At 43.3% G+C, this 17673-nt stretch overlaps 1 protein-coding gene across 3 annotated transcripts in view; it reads right to left on the bottom strand.

Moving 5' to 3' along the window:
- MNAT1 (MNAT1 component of CDK activating kinase) overlaps positions 1-17673 on the bottom strand; it is a 106868-nt gene that overhangs the window by 77239 nt on the left and 11956 nt on the right. The gene's annotated exons all lie outside the window — the stretch shown is intronic.

Here is a 17673-nt window from a genome sequence, read left to right as displayed (position 1 = left end):
CCATTTCTGTGCAGCTCCAACTCTTCTCCGTCAGTGCGCAAGGACAAGAAGGGCACCGAAGGCAGCAGTGCATCCTCCAGGCCTTCTTTTATAGCCCAGCACAGCACCAGTGGCTTTGCCCAAGCAAGCAAAGCACCGACAGCCCTGCCTAATATCTCTGCAAAGCAGGGCCAAAACATGTGGCTCTAGGTTTGCTTAAGCCTCAAGAATTGATTGTGTGTTTATTACAGAAAATAAAAACAACACAGGATAAAATCTATTATATTATACAAATATGTATCTTGGATATGCTTTATTGTTGATGTATTATATTATTATATTTTGTATTTCTGCATAAAAATTATAGATACGCATACCTGCCACATATACAATGACAAATGTGTTTGCCTAAAAAATAAGGACTATACAATTGTTCAAAATTGTAAATAATTAAGACAATTTCACACGAGGTCTAAACAAATGCAGGTGGGATATTGCTGGTTCTCATCTTGGCACTGAGCTCGTACGGCCTCTGTGATTTGTATTTTATATATCCACTAAAACATTCCCTTGCTGTTCAAATTGATGTTTGAAACTTGAGAATAGGTAATCCGCGTGAAGATATCAATAGAAAAATGCCCAGGGAGTTAAGCACGTGTGAACAAGGGGGGAGGCCATTAGTAATGTCACCAAAGAAAGCAACCACATCATCTCCAGGAATAAAAAGGTCTTCTGGTCTTCCGCAACAGGATAATAAATACCCATACACGAGCTTTCATTTCCATGGTTTGTCCTGTCTTTTTCCTCCTTTTCATCCCCAGGAATTACTGAATGACTAGCTCGGTCCGTAGGTCACCTAGGACAATGCCACATTTTAAGGAGGGCAAATAACCAAGCATCAAGATGCCTTCACACCTCGAACGCGCCAGCAGCACCACGTGCCTCCTCTACACATTAGAGTTCAGCAGCCTCAGGAGCAGCCTAACAACGTTTCTGGTTCATGGCAGAAAACAAACAGCAGTTCCTCTCCAGAAAACTATCAGATATTTATCAACTAAAATACACTTACTGGAACCAAGTGTTTGTTTTGGACAAAACCCATCTCAGAGGGTGAAAGATTTGTGCCCAATCCTGCATTCCACACACGCAAGCACACACACTGCCACCTTCATGCAAGGAGCATGGGAGATAAGGAATGAATCCTCTTGGACATTCAACGGATGAGAAGGGCTCACCACATGAGCATAGCTGGATGGTGCCGCTCACTCTTCTAATTTGGCTGGCAAAAGAGCAAACAAAACAGAATAAAGGAAGAGCTATTTTTGCAAGCAGGAGTACTAGCAACTCTTTCTTTTTTAAATCTTAGATTCCGCTGAGCCTAGCAAAAAAAATGCAGGAATTGAGATACGTAGCCATTAATCATGTCAGAAAAAATCTTTACGGCTTCTGCTTTTGACTAAAAATATTAGAGAAGTTACTATGTTTCTTTGCAAAGGCTATTTTTAGTAGATATACTTATTAAACAGTATGAAATATTTAGAAGCTCTAAGTCCCTCTTTTTTTGCCTTATTAACCAACATACTTCTCAAATTTAAAGTAACACGCATAAAGTACAGAAGTCTAGATTTACAAAATAGTAATAGTGTCTTGAGCATATAGCCAAGACTTGAACCACAAACAACTGGAATGGAAAGAATAGCAAAAATAAAAAGTATGTTTCCACATGGTCCTCAGCTCTGAATTCAAAGGGAAATTTGCTTACAGCAATTGAGTGATTCTTGATTTATGAATGGAGAACATTAAAAAGAAACAGGAAAACCACACACACAAGAAATCTTGGAGGAAGTTATCTAGCTTGGTTTCTAAATCAGAGATGCATCTGAGAAAGCTCAGAGATTTTGTGCTTAGCTTGGATAGACAATTTTGTGTTTTTGCACCATGACTCTTAACTGGGACAATAGTGGCCCAGTATGGAGCTGGCACCTGTCAAACCTGTTTTTCTCGAAGTCCCGCAACCCACAGCGGTTTCTGCCACATAGACAAAACTTAATCCAATATTGCAGTTGGCCATTGCGCGTTCTTCCAAAAACAGCCTGATGGACTAATAGGTACAGCTTAAACATGCCAGTTCTTTCTAGGATCTGTGGCAGTGATGAACATAGAGCCATAGCTCTTCAAAGGACGAAGAGAAATGTTTATTCCCCCTCTTCATTTTAGGGGTAGGGCTCAAAAACAGAGGCAAGAGGAATGTGGGTGCCAGGCCACCCAGCGCTTTGGAAAGCTGCAGAATGAAGGTGCTTCGGAGATCAGTAGCCCCGAAACAAGAGGGGAGCTGGGACTGTTACAAGACAGGAAAAGTCTTTTGCTTTTCACATCTCGGCTTCAGGAATCTGGAAGTACTTTTTTCCAAGAACTTGCAGAAGCAGCTGCCTGGTCCTTTGGGTCACCACTTCTGCTGGCAAAATACAAGAGAGCCAGAGGGGAAACACGCTCGCTACTCTCTCCCTTTCCCCCCGTTCAGATTCTGTTCAGTTCTAACAGGGATTTTACTGTTTCTACCTTATAAAAGGACAACATAAGAAAGCGCTCAAAAAACCCAGGAGGCCTAAATAAATAAATAAATAAATGTCATACTGGGTCTGTTTTCAACTAGAAAATAAATAGGTCTCACAGGTCTCACCTGCCATGTAGAGGTTACAGCTCATTATTATAATATAAAACATTTCAGGTTTCAAGCACTGTCATTTTTCTATTAACGAACAGACAAGAATTTATTTAGCACACTGAGTAAGCTATTGCCAGTTGTCTGCAGCTCCCCTCTCTCCAGCCTCCAGTAACATGCGCTACAAGACAAAAATCTCAAGAGATTGCTTTGCTAACTTTTTTTTTTTTTCAGAAATACCAAGACTCCCGAGACTTGATCTTAAATCTTCCTTCACAAAACAAGGATAACAAAAAAAAAAAAAAAAAGCTCTGTCTATATAATACTCTGTCTAAATCTGTATTATGTCAATTCTCAGCATAATCTGCCAAGTTACTAAGCAGATAAATAGTCAAAAAGAAGACAGTATCTTTGGGGAATAAGATGCACGCACACACTTTTGTTTCAATTTTGGGCTGTCAGACTGGTTCTGCCCCACATGCAGAGAGGAGGAGGTTGAACAAACCCAGACAGCTCAAAAATTTAGAGGATTCTGCCACAGCTAACCATCTCCTCCAAAAACCCACATACTCTGATCGTGCTACAAACGCTGCAGACCAGCTCATCTCAGCTGCACTTACCAGAAAGAAAGCAGACCAGGTAGTGGTGGATCCACAGCCTCGAACAACTGACATTTTAAGCAAAAAGAGACATATTGAAAGAATCAATAACAAACATTTCCACCACCCAGTGTGTGTCAACATCTCCATTACAAAACCATTTCAAGTGTTTTGGACCTAGCTAAGGGGTTACAGCAAGCCAAAACTTACATTTATCCTGCACACGTGAGCTTTTCCTTCCCCCCATCTCCCCAAAAAATAGGGAATAACCTTTTATGATATTATTACAAATAGCTTACAGAAATTATTTCTACTGATAGCTAAATAAACACAGTCTTCATGAAATACTGCAGTCTAGACAATTAAGCACACAATTATTTAAAAAAGTGACTTGCAGCAAAATTATGTCAACTGAGCCAAAATGCATTTACTTGACAGGCCAATTCTTAGCAATCCAAGAGCAGCTGTGTGGCATTGAGAAATAAGTGTTCTCATAACGAGTTAGACAAACCAAAATCGACAGAGAATTTACCCAATGTACCAGAATAACTACTTCAGACCCATTACAGCCTACTATGCAAACACATGCATTAAAATAATAATTCACCTATGTCAACAGCCCCTTTATTATGCCTAACTCGCCTTGAATAAGAATCCCTGCATGTTTTGGGGGTTTTCAAACACTGAACTTGGTAGCTGTCCGGACAGCTGCCCACAGTGCACCTGACCATACTGCACGACCTCCAAATTTCTCCACAGCCGCCTCAAATGCGGAAACTGCCCTTTGCAGACACGGCCCGGTTCGGCGGTGCCCGTTGCCTCGCGGCGCCAAGACAAACAAACTTCTCCTTAACAGGTTCAAGATCTCACGCTCAACGTAATAGCAGATCCTTTGCTCCCGTCTCCTCCCAGGCCCGTTTGTTAGCGCGTGAGAAACTCCTGCCCCATTGTGTGGGCTAACCGGCCCCCGGAGCTTATAGACCTTATTAGCTCAAGTATTTTGTGCATTCATTTGCTTCGTCTTATGAAACACCTGCAAATACCAGTAATCATACCTGGAAAAGCAAAACACAACTGAAAAGCTGTGGGGACTCCAAAAGGTCACAAGTCTTTTGTTCAGTCCAAGCCTACCTTCCATCCTGTACTTTCAACACGTTGGATTATATCAATGGATACGTGGGAGTAAGGATAGGAAATGTGGCTACATAGTGAAAGGGAAAAATAATAATAAAAAAATAAAAATAATATATTTATGGCATGATCAGATATCCTGTCCACTTTACTGAGAGCTTGTCACAAGACACTCCCTTAGTTCATGTCTAGCCTCAGCAAGTAAAGAGATAAAGTTGATAAAACACACGTCTTTAAGAGAGCCAGACATATGACCTAGGTTTCCAGGAAAACAACAGTGGTTTGGGGTCCCAATGGGAAACATGTGAGTTTTTAAGAGTCTCTCAAAATCAAAAAAAGCTTTTACCCATCTCTTCCAGACATACCTGTTGAATGATCTGCAAATGTTGGCTCAAGCCTCTCAGCTTTTGGGAGGAACCAAGCCAAACTTCTGCCAAGAGCATAAGCTTATATTTCACTCTAAGCATAAAAAGTACACAATCGAGTTTCCTTAAACAATTCCGATAAAGACAGACATGGCGGGTGCTTGTATACACACTGAAGAACAACTAGAATGGTGTTAATGAAAGGAGCTGATTAGAGCAACACCAACATCTTCCATGTTCGGGATGGCGCTGAAAACACTGTCAGGGCTCAAAAAGCAGCATGCAATGAACAACTACAACCTCCACCAGAAAGTTTGTCTGGTTTGAAAAGATTGCCATGGCAGATTGAGCTTGTAAAGTGCTATGTACCAACTGCAATGTAAAGCATGTTTCATGATACGAAGAAAAAAAAAAAAAAAAAAAAGCTATTTTCTTTTAGGGAATTTATGTCAGAAGCAAGTGACCCAACTTAAAGTGCAAGTCCAAATCCCATCTGCATGGGTAGCAAAGCTCCTAGCAACCCTGAATTTATATAATCAACACAGGAAAACCAAAACTGCAGCTCTCTATATAACCCAGCACTAATGCCAAACGGGTTGCTCTACCCTCCCTTCAGCCTCTGCTGTACACGGTCCCTCCCCTGCCATTCTACCCCACAGGCCAGAAATGAACATTTGTACAACCACAGGTTATTTATTGGTCTATTTTTCAACCACCTAAACTCCCCAGTTCGGTTCACTACTTAATTCACGAGTGCTTATACCAGCACACACGGAAGGACAAAGGTGCAGGTAGCCAGGATGGGACTATTTAAAGCTGCCTGTTGTCAAACACAATCACAGTCAAAGTAAGCCTATGGATGGAAGAGTATAAAAAGTATTTTTCTTCCAAACAGGCTGCTCAGAGAGGTTGCAGGGTCTCCTTTTCTGGAGATCTTCAAAACCCACCTGTGTCACATGCTCTAGGTGACCCTGCTGGAGCAGGGGCTTGGACTAGATCCTCTCCAGAGATCCCTTCCAAACTCAACTATTCTGTGACTCTATATGAAAGCTGAGAATTGAAGAGCACCCAATATTTTTGTTAAATTTTGTCCTTTCCTTCCCTCTTTATGGCATATCTGGCTATTTTAGCTTGATTTGAAAGCATAGAGAGAAACATAATTTCAGGGTACTCCAACACACCTCTAGAAAGGCGAGACAAAAACCAGCTACAACACAAGCAATGCAGGAACAACAGGTGGGGTATTAGACAAAGGATGAGGCAGGAATTTTTCAAAAACACTAAAATTAAAGGAGCTAAAAAGCAGGTCACAGCATTTCTGAGTATTTTAAATTAAAGGTATGAGGTTATTTTACAGACAGTTTTTCAATCATAAAAATAGGAAGCAATGCAACTTGACAAGACAAATTTCTGCATTTGAGAACAGTGACAAAGTTACTGGGAGATCATCATTTAAAAAGGACGAAAGCCACCAGGCCAACTAGAAGAATGGCCTATTAGCTTATTGCAGGAGATCCACTAAAAGTTTTAGGAGATAGATAGATAAACAGGCGAATAAGCTGCTTAAGGTAAATTAACAGGTCCAACCAGCAGTGCAGAATTTACACTGGGAACCGTAGTTTCTATCACAGCAGTGGTGCTATTTCATGGGCACAGAATAAACCTAAGTATTCCCAGCTTGTCTTATTTCAGATAATACATCTCATTTAACATGTAGATAACAATTACATATCCTACTACCTTCTAAAAAACATAAAAGTGTTCGGGTAGCAAGTATATATAGGAGCTGATTTGGAAATCTTCTGGACATCTTGTACTATAACATGCCTCCACTCATAAGTTTAAAAAAAAATTAGATGGGTGACTTACGCACAACAGAAGTTGATGCTCACCACTCAAATTGTTTTTCTCTCCTCTTCATCAGTCCAAGATGGCTTTAGCAAACAAGCTTCTTTCCAACACAGCTGCCTTTTCAATAAGCCAGACCAAAGGCACCAGTAGCTTTTGAATATTAAAGACTCAGTAGCCTTTTTGTTGTTGATAGCACTCTGATTTCCCAGACAACTGTAGGTAATTCTACATCATATCCCAATTCCCTACTGGAATTTCAATTGATTGGGGCAGTCTTAATTTCCTGCCTGAAAGTATTGTTTACAATGACTTGCTAAATCTCCGTTCCCTTTACTGTAGCAATGGGAGTAGAACGAAGAATGATCTCTACGCGCTCCACAGAGAGCTACAGAGATCAGTCTAAATTAATGTTAATGTTAACTTGCAGAAAAGCTATCAAGAAAAATGACCAAAAAAAGGGACTCAGTAGCATTTTATTGCTATCTTTCATCCAAGCACAGAATTAATCCTTAAAGACAAAACCCTGCACACGTATCTTTTAAAGTGCGAGACTGCCATTTTGAAAATAGGTACATTTACTTGCAGAGAATGAAAGGTTTGTGCATTTCTTTTTGAAGGTTTTTTGAAGGTTTTTCAAAATGTGCAGGGGGAAATCAAGAGGAAGCTTTTGGCATGCCACCTATACCAAATTCCAACAAACAATTCCGGGCTTGCTGAACAAGTCCACTTCAGCGTAACAACACACACAAACAGGGACCTGCCGGATCACAGAGTTCAGTCCTTACATTTTTACATAACCACGGATTAGATGGACCAGAGAAGTCGCAGAACATTTGCCCCTGCAACTCACCATTAAAGTTCTGACAAATCTACATTTCTATAACCTAAAAAAAAAAAAAAGAGGAGAAATGAAATATGAGCCCACAAACTTGGTAAGGCATCTCTTGCTACAGAGGAAAGGTTACACAGGAAAACCCTCCTAGCTTTGTGCCTAAAACTTATTTGCTGCGTATCCCTTCCCAGAGGAGGCACTTTTGCTCCTCTAATGATCTCAGCACCACAAGCAACTTCCCACACGCTGTGACTGCGCAGTCCTGGAGCTGCAGAAGTGATAAAGGCCAGTTGCTCTAAGCTACAGGTTTAGTTACTGTAGCCACCCAGATTTTATTGCATTTCCTTGAAAAGTTTCCTTATACCTCACCAATCTTCACTTGTCCTGGTGTGAGTGCGAAGAAAATGTTCATTAGAAAATCCTTGCAGTAGCAATTCAAAAAGCTTCCCTCCCGCCACCCCCACGTCTCATTTGGGAATCTTCTACTTCCTAGCAATTTTTAAGGGTCATTCCTCACTCCATTTTCACATAATCCCTAAACAACCATTATCACAGCTTTCCTCAGCATGAGATAAATTATAGACTGTGCTTCATAAACAGTGGAGACCTTAGGATTAAATTCTTGGTGGGACACAGCATGATAAGTGTTCCAGTGATGTCTTTAAATTCCCTACAACATACGTCCAGCGAAACAATGGTTCACTGGACAAGAACAAGTATGTTCTGACTTAGAAATAAAAATAAAAATTAAAAGAAGCACCAGAAACATCCTCCCCAAGCCCTGTAGGCTACTTAGCGGGATGGATCGCAACTTCCCTTGCAAGGGTGACGCAGATCCTGACCTACTTAAAGCCTGGTAGGGAACATTCTTTTGCATTGCAAATTTAGTCATTTTTCAAACTTTTTCCTCAAGCTTAAAGAGAGAGAAAAAAAAAAAAGCTGCAGTTGCTATCTTAGTGCATTAAACGAGTTGGTGATCAGCACACTAACTTTTGAAATTTTCAACCTTTAAGGTCACATTAAATGCAGCTCCTTTTAGAGAAAGACATTAGACCAAAGGAAGGAGGATGTGTTAGATGATTAGTTCATTAGCTCTGCTGGCATCTCAACCATTTCCTAGAGAGTGCTGGGAAGCAAAGAGCCAGCCTTGCTCAAGTTGGAACAATGCCTCCAGTGCTGGAAGTGGCATTTTCCAAGGAGGAAAATGCCACTGACTTTACATCTACCAAGCAGGACGCTAGGAAGATCCGTTGGTTTCCATATCGCAGTGACAGCATCAAGCGTTCTTCCAAAGTCACAGTGCCATGTCCAACTACATTATCACAATGAAAATTTGTGCTAGGCACTCACTCTTTTAAGGTTTGTTAGTAGGAGCAATGATGAGAAAGGTCAGACTGCTAACACTGATCACAGGTAAGAGCTGCTGATAAGGGAGTGGAGGGAGGACAAGCAAGGAACAGCAGGGATTTAGAAAATAAATAGCTTGGAAGAAGCACTTTTAAATGCTCGTTTTAGCCACAAACCACATCTGCCACCATCCACAGAGGTGGCCTAACTTCTTGGTTGGGACAAGATAGTTTTGTGCATTCCTATCTCAGGATAATGTTAGGCAGAAAAAGAAAGAAATCTCTGAATTTCTATTTGCTTCACACTGCATCGTCTCTGAAAGAAAACTGCAAACATGCAGACAACCATAAACCTCCATTAGCCATGGCTACAGCCTCATACCACATGTCATCACCTCCCACTAGTCCTACTCACTAAATAAAGAGCCACTGGAGACAAGGGAAGAAGCAGAAACCTGGGCCAAGAGCAGATGATCAACTCCAGACTGCCTCTGAGCTGGCCCTTGTTTTGCCCAAACATCAGCTGAGAAGTCAGCGGTGCTGTCAGGCTCTCCCTTAAACATGATGCTGCTCCATAACTACGCAGGATCTGTGCACATATTCAAAGTCAGCATCTTATTTAGGCTCATTACAGCTGCATTAAGGACACGTGTAAATTACGTCATTCCCAACTGGCCAATTCCAGTGAGCAGGATTTTTCTTCTTCATATAACTCATACATAACTACATTTCTGAAAGGTTATTTAGCACCATGAGAAATTAAAGCCAAATTTATGTGCATTTGCCCTTGCAGATGGCAGACCCCGCTGCAATAGGCAGAAGATTGTGCTGGAGGGTGAGACTGTGCACAACCCATGCAAGAGATGACGGTCCTCAGGCTGCAAATGGGTTAAGTTCATCTAAATCACACACACATCTGTAGGAAGCACGAAAGCATTAGAAAACAGAATTTTATGCTATTTGTATACAAATGACTTGGTGATTCTGCAGAGCCTTCCAGAAAGCAACAGTCACTGGCAAATTCCAGGATGACCTGTAGGTACCTGGTAAAGAAACCTCCAAAAGCAGAACATCAGTTTCTCAGAGAAAAGGGAACCTTCAACTTGAGACATTCCAGATGTCCCCACTTTGCACTGGCTGCCTTTCACCTTCTTGGCCAAAGCAAACAGCTTACGTGCAAAGAATGCCCTTTTCTCTACTATAAAACACATCCCTAAAGAGATCCTAGACTGTTAATTATCTACTACTATAATTTCATGGAATTTTATGTTATTATGAATTTGTGGACCCAGTCGTGCAAGCCTGATGCACAAACTGTCACTGATGCCCATCAGAGATAAACCTGGCAAAGATGACTCCTTGCACAGGGCCGAGCGTCAAGTCTTCTGAATGGTTTTGTGAAATTGTGCCTTTTCATTAAACCTCAACCTGTCCTAATTTTGAAAGCACAAGTCCAGAACTGCGGCCCAGTTGCAGGGAGGTGTCTCTGTGCGTGCTGAGGTCCCCCCAGGTGTTTCCACGTGTGCTGAGGTCTGCCACTGGTCCGTAACACGCTCACACAGTCTTTCCAAAGAACTCGCTCCTCTCATTACAGAAAACACAACATGGAAACAAAGATCCTGCTCTGCTTTAGTAAAACCTCATGAGTGCAAGAAGGCTCTTTAGACCACACATTGTCCTTGCAAGGTACAGTCCTTCAGCTCACTGCCAATACCCATCATTAGCAGTCTACTCCTCTTAAACCCACATGCCTACTGGTAAAAATACAATTTCAGGAAGTTCTTTAAAGTGTTCAGGTGCCATGAATTTAACCTGCTCCCTTAATTTGGCAACTTCATCTAAATGACGGTTCAAGCTCTCAAACCACCCTCTGAAACCAACATGTGACATTTTGGGTAAAGGTATAAGATGCCCTACTCTTTACCACAAAGAAACAAGAACAAAGAAACATTTCAATACTATAGAACAAGTCACCAGCATACCTACTTCTGCAAAGGACATAAGCCAAATTTACTAGTGAAAAAGATCCAAAGATAAGAGGACAGAGCTTGTTTGTAGATGCTAGACACTACATTCTGCCTACACAGCTCTCATACATGCAACGGTTAAATCCTGAAAAGGATCCAGTTACAGGCACACAGGCTGCAACTGCAGTGACTAATGATGCCATTGTGCAACCCTTCAGGAGAATTTGGAAAGCAACTGCAGACAACCTTTTGCATTTACAGTATATGAGCCTAGGGAGGGCAAGGAAAAGGAGAGGGAAGAAAAAAAAAAAGAAAGAAACTTGCTGGGTGTTTTTTGCTGGAAAACCCTGAAAAACAAGTTTGGTGACACCCACTGCAGCATGACCTCAATCCAATGCACAAAGTTAACCAGCCTAACAAAATTCCCCAGTAAAAGCCATGCTACAGTTGTTCAGGAAAAATGAAAGGTTGGGTCACATTCTAGTTTGAGGTGAGTGGTTTGGGGACAGACGGACACCTGGGTCGGCATTGGCCAAGCGCAGCCATTCCCTGCACTCCCACCACCACCAGGCTGGAACCATCGCCCTGCCCAGCACATCCTGGGGGCTGACGTGGTCATTAAAAATAAACTAATGAGTAAATGAGTTCACTGACCCTATGGAGGCACAGAAAGAGTCCACCTCCGCGTCCCCCTCTCCTTTCAGCGAGCCTTTACACGTCACCCCTGCTTTGGGCCATATCACTGCCATCGTGACACGCTGAGTGCTCAAATCCCTTTTGTGTTAAAAATAGAAGAACTGACTCTGGAGTTTCGGGGATAGAAATGCTTACTCGAAGAACAGTCCCCCTGTCCCAAAGGCACCTGCACTAGCAGCTCAGGGAGCAGCATCCAGAACTGCCAAGCAGGCAGCTACGAATCCAAAACGAGGGACACGAGGCACCGCTGCAGCACCGCGTTCTCCTTCGGTACGGCAGGAACGGGCCGTACTAAACACCCTGTGGGAACCCCCGTCGTGATCAGCCCTCACGCACATTTAACACGACTGCATCCCAAGCTGATCAATTTTCAGCTTTTATCTGGAGCGTGTACATGGGAGAAAGGCCCTCCCCCAAAAGAAGCTAAGAAAGGGGTAATTGGGGTATTTCCTGCAGGTCATTCCTTCTTATCTCACTGCCGGGGCCTTGACAACCCTGATTCCCACACTCCAAGCCCACCGCCCCCATCGCACCCGACTGCTACCAGCACTCACTGTGTGGAATTAAATCCCTTGAGTTCTCATCTGCTATAAATGATAAAGTGCTAAAACCTGTGGGAATGAGTGCAGCAAAGGTCGCTTGAATGCAACGCAGTTTAATTGTACAAAGATGTGAATGCACTAATAAGATAATACTATGTTTTGGTTCTGCTAGCAAGGCAGTAATTTCTCACTCTGGGCACAGAGTCAAACAGCTCAAACTGTCACCAGCACCTGCCCGGTCCCCCCACCTACACCACAAACAGGTGACGCTCAAAGACCAACCCTGTGACTTGAGCTCTGCAGCTTTCGGCAGAACCAGTTTCAAGCAAAGCTAAACGGGCCATTAAATGGCCACACTGCAAAGAAGTTCTTTGTTTGGGACAATATACAATTAAGGCACTTTTGCCATCCCCAAGCCAGCCATTTCAGAGGTATGTTAAAACTCAGTACTCCATCACAACTAGGTTCAAAAGCACAAGGGGAACACTGTTGTTTAGTCATTCTCAGATATAACCTGTGGGAAGCTGATCATGTTACAAGAAGAAATAAATAATAATAAAAAATAACTAATAAAAATAATCACAGGGGCCAAATCCTTCTCCAGCTACTGCTAGAGAAAACACCTTGCTTCAAGCCCACCAGGAATGAGGGACTCAAGGAGGGATAAGAAGCAAAAACTCAGCCCCCCGCAGGCTTTAAGGAGGTTTTTGAATCAGCTTTGCGGACTTCCTAGACCCACAGGTACCATCTATGACCAAAAACACTCGGTGCAGTGAAGAAAAACACTCCGTGTGTTACAGTTTGCAGGACTGGGGCCTTCCAGACAACAGCCCATTGACTGCAAGCAAGCCAGCAAAAAGCTACTGCTCAGAAAGGAAAACCAGAGGACATCTTCAGACACAAAAACACAAGCTACACATGCTGGGAAACAGCCACGTAACTCAAATTCTCACCACACAACGTGGCCCCAGGCCTGCCCCGCGCTCCCCTCTCCAAAGCAGCCCGGCAGCCAGGCTGCACCTGCACCGAACAGCATGGGAAGCGGATCAGGAACTGCTGCTCACTTCCCTTTGCTACATATAAAAGAACTCTTGAGCCTTTATGCAAACAGAAAGGCTATCAAGGAGCAGCAGGTTATTAATGGGAAACCTGGACGCTTTCAAAAAAGTGAGAGCCAAAAAAGTGGCCCCCCCAGCCACACCACCAGGCCAGCATCTCAGCTCCACTTGGTAATACCAGCAAGGATCTCCCTAGCATTGAAAAAAGAGAGAGGAGCCCAAAAAAAAAAAAAAAAAACCATCTCTCTGCTCCAGGAATGACTTGTCAAACATTAAATTCACATATAGCAAATGAGAGGTCGGGAACCACATCACCCAAAGGATGACATGAGGCTTTCTGCTCCATTCCAGGGTCACGAGCCGACAAAGTTTGGTACTTTGCCCAAATACACTCACTCCTGGTTGTCCTCCCTGAAGATCACCCTGCTGTAAAGGTCACACAGCAAAAATGCTTTCTGTTTATTTTATACACTGCTGATGGCACCTGGGGAAAATGCGTCAAGCCAGTCCCTCCCAGAGCATTAGGGAAAACCGGTTGCAACACAAAAGCCTTCCTCAGCTTGGAGCAGTGTTTACAAACGTGCTGAGTGCCAGAGTGTGTCCTAGCATGCCAGCCTGGAAATAAGTCAAGCACCTGGCCCTCCACACACAAGGTTGACTCACCTGCACGGCATCTATTATCCACTGAAACGACCCCGAGGGGAGCACCCCAGGGACACAACGTCCTCGCGGGAGGCTAACGGGAACGCGACTTTTCCTTGTCCTTTCCTCCACCCGCACACACCAGGGACTGCAAAGCTGCAGGATGGCTCCCGAGCGGGGCCAGGGCACTGGAGATGACTCACACACGTGCAATCACTCTCGGTACTGCAAAAACGTCCCCTGCCACCAGCCTGTTCTTCTAGGGGAAAGAAGATGCAGAGATTTAGAGATAGAAACATGATCACCAGTTGCTTAAACCTAAGCTGCAGGATGCTGTAGCACCAATGTCACTCCATGCCCCATCCTGAAATTCCACTGAAAAGAAAAAAAAAAGTTTGAATGACAGAATATGGGACATCGTATTTTAACTGCATCACGAGGAAACTGTACCTTCTCTTTTAACCTGTATAACCTCATCTCCCTTGCATCTGAAAGCAGGTTAAAAATAAATAAGGATTAGTGATGACAATTATGTTGCATCAGATAAACTAATTTCATGACCATTCCTACCACCATTGCAATGGATTTTGCTTTGCGTTATTGTCCCCCAATCATTTATGTATAGAAGGAAAGGAAAGCAAGGCAAGTGAAAGCCAGCGCTCAGAGTGCATCCTGCACGCTGCTCATCCCGAGCACCACCTTGTGCAAGCACTTCCCTCACACCGGGGAGAACACTAGGAGGCTGGTCTAAACCCAACCCCTCCCCATCTCCTAGGAAAAGATCCGAGTGAAGAGACCTGAAAACTCTCTCCTCTTTTCAAGGAGAAAGTTGCATCCTTCCTAACACTGCTCTTTCCAGAGCACAGCACTTCCAGGAACTCGCAAGTGATCCTTTTATTCTCAGAAACAAACGCGCATAATAAGAAGAGACAACCTGTTTAAGCCAAAGGCAAATCTGAGCTATACGGTGTCTGAGCAGGAGCAGAACGGAGCCGCTGCCTGTTGAGGCTGCCGGCTGCAGCAAACACGTTAACCCCCCAGTACCTGCCGGGGACGTCGCGTGGGATCATCCGGGGTGCCTGGATCCCGTTGGCTCGAGCTACCACGAAGCCTCGACTGGAAGTCACCCCAGTCAGCGCCGCTTATCCCCATCTCCATGGGCAGCGGCTGCCCGTCGGCTGCGCCTCTTGCCCTTCATCTACATTTGATGACGTCCCGTAAATAAGCAGTTTATCAAATAAAGATGAAAATATTTTCTGCATGTATTAGGAAGCAAAGCCTGCAAGATGAAGTGTAACAGCCTGAGCTGTTCATTGCATGCTACCACATACACCAAGGAGCCAAGCTTAGGCCAAACAAGGAATCTTATCTGAGCAAGGAATCTAATTTTTGACATTTTCTAACCTCCGAGTGCTAAACCCCAAAACAAAGCCTGGAATGCAGTTTTTACGTGTCCTTTGTACATACCCTGAGACACGCTAGGTAACACTACTCAAATTATCCTTAAAGTAACTGAAAGAATTTCTGCTACACTAGAGAAAGGCAGCTAACCACAGCTTTACTAAAGAAGTCCCCCCAGATTTAGTTAAAAGATATCCCTCACCATGAAACGAGGTCGGACTGGCCCATATTTATTATGAGCCCTATTAAAAGCTGCGTTACCCAAAGAGGTCATGCTTAAGACAGGCAACTAAAATATCCCGATGTCACCTAGCAGAAGATGGACGTTGGTCATGCAAGACTTTCGAACCAGTAATATTAAAAAGAAGAAGAAAAAAAAATAAAAAAAGCCAAACACGTAACCCACACGCATTCCCATCCCAACCATGTCCAGTTTCTGCTGTAAATAGCCCAAGCCAAATAAAAAAAGTCATTGCATTAGGACAAACTCCGAATCAACTGCTATCAACTTATCTTAAATAAACTGTTTGCCTGCATTAAGTAAACTATTTCACAGAGAAATTACTATCAGAAAAAAATACTGATGTATATTTTAAGTGAAAAGAAATATGATGGTTTTGATCCTAAAAATACTGTCATATGAGAAGTCCCTTTGTTTCTCTGGTCCACTTCCCCACTGAGGTTACTCCGGCATCTGAAGAATTAAGATCTAGATCTTTCAAAGAACAGTCTTGCCCACCAAGTCTTTTTTCATCTGTTCCACCATTCCATTGCTTGGTATCATCTCAAATGCCTGGGGATTTTATTTAGGAATTCTTGTTTTTTTTTTTTTTTCTTTTTAATTTTTAATTAGACTTCATAAATTCATTAAATATAAAAATCAGTATCCAGGAGAAATGTCCATCACTGCCATAAATCTGCCCCTGACTGGCAGCTCCAAGGAACGCCTAGAGCAGATTAGTTTCAGCAAGTAAAATCGCTTTTCTGCCTCAGGAGACACCAGATCCCTTCCCAGTAAGGACAGAGAGTCCCCAAAAGCCTTAAAAAAAACTGCTAGGGAAGAACTCCCGTGGCTCAGAAGGTGACAAAAAGCAGCGCCCCAAAGCACGTGCTCTCCGGAGCTGCAGGAACAGGCAGAGCTGGGGAGGGGGATCACAGCACTGCTGCTGCTCCAGCTCCCCCGGGCAAACCCCGGCAGGACAGAGCAGCCCGAGGACATGAAAACCAGATGAGTTGTGGCCCATCCAGGCTAGCTCCAAGCAGCCCCCGCGAGCCCGGCTAGCAGAGGGCCCAGCAGGCCGGAGCTGCGGGCGGCCGGCTCCGGCACCGCTCCTCCCCAGGGAAGCCAGCCCCAGAACGTCCTGGCTCTGCTCTCTTGGGAAACTAGGGAGCACAAGGGGGTTTAAATCCTGCCACAAGCTGGAGAAAATTCTGAGGTTGCTCCACATACCCGGAACAGTGAGAATATCCACACAATGCACTTGGCAAAGGGGTGACCTGTCCCACTTGTGGGGCAGCCTAAACTCACCTGCAAGGTGGTATAAGTAGATGTGGGAAAACATCCCGACGAGGCCTGCTGGTCTAACACACGCCACAAATTAATACAAGGAAAATAAGAGCAATCAAAAGCAGTTCGGGCACACCTGCCATGCAAGCGTAGATGCCCCTTGGTCGTAAATGCATTCAGATTAAAAGTAAACCCACAACGTCCTCATAGATTAAACACAAAATTGCACACTGCTAAGGAAGCGGGTGGAGGGAACATCATCCCACTCAGTGCCTTTTGCACCGGTACAAAGATGATGCTAGGTGTAGCAGAGAAGGCTTCTGGTTATTAAATTCTTGTTTCTATACTCAATGGCACCACGTTATATACGGCTTCTTCTTGCAATTAGCCTTCAAAACACAAATTAAATATTAATGGACAAATGCCAATTATGATTATGAGAGACGATAAGAGGACCATAAATTAAGTAATGTAGATAGAACAATAAAGTGCTTTCACATGACTAAAACACTGTTTTGGTGTTAAGGCTTTCCCATTTTTATTGAAAATGTAATTATGTACTCACAGGTGCTATTGTTGCATAAAATTTGGTAAGTCCAACATGGTGATTCACTCACAACAGAGAGCAAAGCAAGCGGTGTTGCTTCCTCCAGCCAAGACTAGCAGTGCAACACGACTTGATGCTTCACAGAAATCTTCAGCTTGAGACTGTCCAGAGCACAGTAGGGTATTTTCACAGTTATTCCTAGACTATTTCCATCTTCTGTAATTAATTATATACAATTTTATATTCTTCTCGGCGTTACCAGCTCTCTCACACACAAACAACGTATTTTCCCACTATTGTACTTTTTAGCAAAGGAACAAACCTTAGGCTTTCTGAGAAAAAAACAAACCATAAAGCAGAAAGACTCATATACATCGCTCCCATTGCTTTAAGGTCATTGCTTCTGCTTCCTGAGGCTGCTTTAAAAAAAAAAAAAAAAAAAAGGTCCAAGAGTGTATAAAATTCAGTCACAAAATGTTTTAAATAGCAGCTGTTTGATGCTCTGACATCAACTCTTGCAGTGATTTACCACAGTGGTCACCCATGAC

Source organism: Tinamus guttatus, unplaced genomic scaffold (assembly GCF_059628265.1).
Source record: "Tinamus guttatus ecotype Peru unplaced genomic scaffold, ASM5962826v1 Tinamus_guttatus_pri_ptg000048l, whole genome shotgun sequence".
NCBI lineage: Eukaryota > Metazoa > Chordata > Aves > Tinamiformes > Tinamidae > Tinamus > Tinamus guttatus.
The sequence above is the reverse complement of the archived record's forward strand: the minus strand, read 5'-3'. Positions and strand labels throughout refer to the sequence as shown.